Below are 6184 nucleotides of genomic sequence, written 5' to 3'. Positions count from 1 at the left end.
CATCTAAAACAAAAGACTGTGAGACTAGCGTGACTCCCCTTTTTCACTCGAGTATTCACACCCTACTCGTTCCTTATCCGAATTGCCTTCCACTCTGAAAAGACTACAAGGCCATAAACACGAGCCTGACAAGGTAGTGACCTTAAGGACACCTCCCGTATCTACCCTCAGAGGAATTCTCCAGTAAATTGCTATCAGTTATTCCCTTAAATAGCCGAGGGGAAACTAAAATTAAAGTTAGGGGTGTCTGGGTGGCTCAGTCGGTTAAGCATCTGACTTTGGCTCAGGTCATGATCTCAGGGTTTGTGAGTTCGAGCCCCGCGTCGGGCTCTGTGCTGACAGCTCGGAGCCTGGAGCCTGCTTCCGATTCTGTGTCTCCCTCTCTGTCTGCCCCTGCCCTGCTCACACTCGTTCTCTCTCTCTCTCTCTCTCTCTCTCAAAATAGTAAGTAAACATTAAAAAAATTTTTTTTCTTTAAGTTATTTTTAAAAAATTAGTGGAGGGGCACCTGGGTGGCTTAGTCAGTTGAGAGTCTGACTCTTGGTTTTGGCTCAGGTCATGATCTCATGGTTCATAGGATCGAGCCCTATGTCAGACCCTGTGCAGACAGCTCAGAACCTCCTTGGGATTCTCTCTCATTCTCTCTCTCTCTCTGCCAAAATAAACAAACTTTTTTTTTTAATTAGTGGAAAACCTTTCCAAATTCAGATAGATAATGGAGCTACCCTTGACTTTAGATCGCTCTCAGTCTAGAATCTGCAGATGGGATCTTGGGGAAACTGGCAAAAACTGGCCAAGAGTAAGAATTTTTTTTTTTTTTTTTTTTTAGAGAGAGATGTAGGGGCTTGATCTCATGACCCTGGGACCATGACCTGAGCCAAAATCAAAAGCCAGATGCTCAACTGATGGAGCTACCCAGGCGCCCCAAAGAGTGAGAATTCTCATCCGAGTCAGCTCTCCTCCATCTCTGTAGTGCCTGGCCAAGAGAAGAAAATACAATTTTGCATTGTCTTTTCTTTTCTAAATTCAGTCTCCTGTGACTTTGGTTTGGGGGTATCCATTACTTCCCAAATCTTTCTTTCTCAGGAGCATCTATTGCCTTCTTGTTTGTTTTGTGTCCTGAGAACTTCATGTGGCAACTGTAAGGTTGGAGGCCCCCAAAATATGGCTAGACAGAAACATGGGTTGCCCCTGTCTCTAGCTGGGGTCTTTCCAACTGCTGCCAGCTCTCAGAGAATTGTCTAAGTCCTTCTTTTGGCTGTCTTTGGGAGTGGCTCTGGATCTTGGGAGGATTAATACCTTTTGCACCCTCTTTGGGGGTGCCTCTTAGGTCCATGGGATTGTTTAATATTGCAGGAACAATGGGGTGCCTAGGTGGATCAGTTGGTTAACCTTCCAATGCTTGATTTTGGCTCGGGTCGTGATCTCAACAGTTTGTGAGTTTGAGCCCCATGTCAAGCTCCACACTGGCAATGGGGAGCCTGATTGGGATTTTCTGCCTCCCTCTCTCTCTATCCCTATCCTGCTCACTCTTTATCTCTCTCTCTCTCTCTCTCTCTCACTCTCAAAATAAATAAACATAAAAAAAAATACTGCAGGAACATTTACAGTTTGTCCTAGCTGAAACCGGACAAGATATTTAAGTAGCTCTATGATCAGAAGTTGACTAAATTTGAAGCGGATAATCAGAGCCCAGTAGAAACTTTGTTTTTTTCCTAAAGATGATGTATTAATTTTGAAGGAGACAGAGAGACTGTGAGCGGGGCAGGGGTAGAGAAAGAGGAAGAATCCCAAGCAGGATCCCTGCTGTCAGCACAGAGTCCATGCACGGCTCCAACTCACGAACTGTGAGATCATGACCTGAGCTGAACTCAAGAGTCGGACGCTTAACCCACTGAGCCACCCAGGTGCCCCCCAATAGAAACTTTACATACTCAGAGGAGAAGAAAAACATTCCACAACAAAGAACTGTAAATCTAGAACATAGGTTCTTCTGATTTCTAAATTAGTTGAGATCTTTTTCCTGATATAAAGAAGCAAATTGAAGAAAATGTAGTTGGCCTAGTGGGCCAGCCCTTTAAATGTCATTCAGGTTGCAACCCAATTCTCTGAGGAATTAAAAACAGCTCTTTTTGTCTTGTTGAATCTTTCAAGAACAGAAATTCAGCTCTATGAGCAATTCAAAGCCCACCTACCCTTTTGCTGATTCCAAAACTTCCTCTATTTATTTCAAAATGTTTGTGGGTATTGTCGAATTCTAATTTACGGAATGGAAGTCATTCTTGAAGAAACTTGCATTCTTTCCCTGTGCTTTCAAGATAGAAAATTCTACCCACTCTTCTCTAGGAACCCTTATCCGAGCTAGCTCTGTGAAATGTAAGGTTTAGGAAAGCAACTCTTTTTTTTTTTTTTTTTTTTAATTTTTTTTTTCAACATTTTTATTTATTTTTTTTGGGACAGAGAGAGACAGAGCATGAACGGGGGAGGGGCAGAGAGAGAGGGAGACACAGAATCAGAAACAGGCTCCAGGCTCTGAGCCATCAGCCCAGAGCCTGACGCGGGGCTCGAACTCACGGACCGCGAGATCGTGACCTGGCTGAAGTCGGACGCCCAACCGACTGCGCCACCCAGGCGCCCCTAGGAAAGCAATTCTTATCAGAAAAAAAAAAAAAAAAAAAAAAAGAAAGAAAAGAAAGAAAGAAAAGGAAAGGCTATTTGGAAACTAAGCAAATGAAAAATCTTTAAAGTTTTCACAAATATTAAGGAAAAGTTTAGGGGTGCCTGGGTGGCTCAGTGGGTTAAATGTTCGATCGTGATCTCACGGTTCCTGGGTTTGAACCCCACATGGGGCTCTGCGCTGACATTTTGGAGCCTGCTAGAGATTCTCTTTTCCTCTCTCTCTCTGCCCCTCCCATGCATGTTCTCTCTCTCTCTCTTTCAAAATAAATAAATAAACTTAAAAAAAAAAAGTTTCCAGAGGCGCCTGGGTGGCTCAGTCAGTTAAGCGTCCGACTTCAGCTCAGGTCATGATCTCACAGTTTGTGAGTTCGAGCCCTGCATCGGGCTCTGTGCTGACAGCTCAGAGCCTGGAGCCTGCTTCAGATTCTGTGTCTCCTTCTATCTCTGCCCCTCCCCCACTTGTGCTCTGTCTCTCTCTGTCTCTCAAAAATAAATACATGTAAAAAAATTTTTTCCAAAATCTTTTCGGTAACTTGAAATCTTAATGTCGTACTAAGATAAATTAAATGATGGGTATCTGTTGCCTATCCAGATCATTTCTAAATAAACTACTGAAACGTTACTTCCTGAACAGAGGTTTATCCACTTTTGGCTTCCTTTTACAGAGTAAGTACAGGTGTCTGGGTGTAATTAGTAAACATGGTTGGTGCCACATTGAGTGAGGAAGAAAATGCTAGAAATTATGAAATGTGTTTGTAAATTTGCCAGTGCAAAGAATGCTAGCCTAACAGTCCACGATTGTTTACCTCTTAGTTTTCACTAAGAATTAAGGATTCTGAGGGTTAAGAATTCTAATTAATATATGTAGTTAAATCCACAAGAAATAATAAGGGAAACATCTCTAAGCAAGCAAAGTAGTATGTGTTTTTGGTAAGAAGAGGTATGAGAGACAGAGATGTTTTTGTTAAGAGAAAAAGAGAGTAAGCTTGTCCTAATTAAAATAATTGTTCCAAAATGAGAAAGAGGAACAAACAGGACAAACTTTAAATGGAGATAAAAAATGTATAGAAGACTTATGGAAAATGAATCTTGGGAAAGCAATTTTAGGTGTGGTCAAGCCGGCTAAGATTGGAATGGGTCTATTTAAGTTTTGTTTTGTTTTTTGTGTTTTAAGAATTTTAACGTAGGAACACCTGGGGGCTCAGTAGGTTAATCGTGTGACTCTCGGTTTCGGCTCAGGTCATGATCTCACGGTTTGTGAGTTCGAGCCCCACATTGGGCTCTGGGTTGATGGCGCGAAGCCTGCTTGGGATTCTCTCTCCCTCTCTCTCTGCCCCTCCCCGGCTCTCTCCGTCTCTCTCTCTCTCAAAATAAATAAATAAAGTTTAAAAAAGAATTTTAATATAAAAAATACACCGATGCAAAATTAGAATTTGGCTTTCTCTTTGTCGAAAATGTAGCTGGGGTGCAGGTGTACAAGAACAGCAGGCTCTGGGAGTCCCAGACAGACCAGATCCGGCCACCCGCCCCTGACAAAATCCAAAGGCAGAGAGTTGAGTACTGGTAAAAGAAGAAAAGGAATTTATTTCAGTGAGGCCACCACCAGGAAGACAGCAGAGGAACGGCTCGAAGACGGTCTCCAAAGTGCTGAAAATACTTCCAGGTTTATATAAGGAAAATGTGGGACAAAGATGGGGGAGTACATGCATGTGGGCAGTCAAGGTCAGGTGCATCATTGTCTTAGGTTCAATCTCAAGCTGCGTCTTGCTGGCTCGGGGCACTCCTGATTGCTTGAGGGGTAGTTTCAGTTCCCATCACGGGAAGCTTTGCCCGCAAGGTCTTTTGCCAGAGTTGAGTTGGAGAAGCATTTCATCAATTAGAAAGTTTGAGGTCAAAGTGAAGGTGGGTGAAGTCCTCTTTCAAAAGGACAAAGGTTCCTTGGACTCTTGGTCAGCTCCCCCCCTTTTTTTTTTTTTTTTTTTTTTTTGATGGAAGTATAGTTGACACACAATGTTACATTAGTTTCAGGTGTACAACATAGTGATTGGACAAGTCTACACTACGCTATGCTCAGGCAGGTGTAAATACCATCAGCCGCCATACAACACTATTGACTATATTCCCCGGGCTGTATCTTTCATCCACATGACTTATTCATTCCATAGCTGGAAGTCTGTACCTCCCATTCCCTTTCACCGATTTTGCCCTTCCCCCTACTCCCTCCCCTCCGGCCACCAGCAGTTTGCTCTCTAAGGGGTCTGTTTCTACTGTTTGTTCATTTGTTTTGCCTTTTAGATTCCACTTATAATTGAAAGCATCTGATATTTTTGTTTGACTTATTTCACTTAGGATATTCTCTAGGCCCAACCATATTGGTCTGTTCTTGGTAAGAGCTGTGAAAGATTTTTTTTTTTTTTTTTTTAGTTTTGTTATTCTATTTGAGAGAGAGAGAGAGAGAGAGAGAGAGAGAGAGAGAATCTTAAGCAGGCTCCACGCTCAGCAGACTGTGACAAGGCTCCATCCCACAACCCCAGGATCATGACTTGAGCGGAAAGCAAGGATCAGATGTTCAACCCACTGGCCACCCACGCTCCTGAAAGTTGTTTTGTTTTTTGTTTTTTTTTAACCTTTTGGGTAATCTACCTGAAAAGCAATGATGTTGTGTCTTACCAAAATAATTTCCTGTGCTTCGTATTGTCTTTTTCAGGTCTTTGATTACTTAAGAAAATTCAGTCTTCTCAATATTAAAAGAGCTAAGTATTGGGGCCCCTGGGTGGCGCAGTCGGGGGCGCCTGGGTGGCGAGTATTAGCTCTTTTATTATTTTATTAAGCTCAATAATATTTTATTAAGAGCTCATAACTATGTAACCTTCCATATTTGCCTTTAAAATCTTTTATTGTCACTTTCATTAAATAGGTAATTATGTATTATTTCATAATGATCTGTGATTTTTTTTTTCAACGTTTATTTATTTTTGGGACAGAGAGAGACAGAGCATGAACGGGGGAGGGGCAGAGAGAGAGGGAGACACAGAATCGGAAACAGGCTCCAGGCTCTGAGCTGTCAGCACAGAGCCCGACGCAGGGCTCGAACTCACTGACCGCGAGATCGTGACCTGGCTGAAGTCGGACGCTTAACCGACTGCGCCACCCAGGCGCCCCTTTGTGATTTTATTTAGTCAAATGTTCAAACCCTTTGCCATTTTGACAACTTTTCTAAATCATTCTAAATAGAGTCTTTGTGATTTGAGATTTCCTACAGGGTCCCTGGAAACCTCAAAGGACTTATCACCTCTGTGAAGGAGCGATATTAAACTAATCAGGCTTATTTGGTATGTTAAGTTATATGGGAAGCATTGAAAAATAAGAAGTGATGTTAAACCTTCTTAGGTTATACGCATGTGGATCTATTTACTGATTTAGGTATTCCAGAAATTGTTTAAAGGTTCTAGAAATTTGTCAGTAGTCTCATTGTTCAGTTATTACCCTAAATTATTTTTTGCCA

Source organism: Leopardus geoffroyi, chromosome C3 (assembly GCF_018350155.1).
Source record: "Leopardus geoffroyi isolate Oge1 chromosome C3, O.geoffroyi_Oge1_pat1.0, whole genome shotgun sequence".
Lineage (NCBI taxonomy): Eukaryota > Metazoa > Chordata > Mammalia > Carnivora > Felidae > Leopardus > Leopardus geoffroyi.
This window is presented reverse-complemented; position numbering follows the sequence as displayed.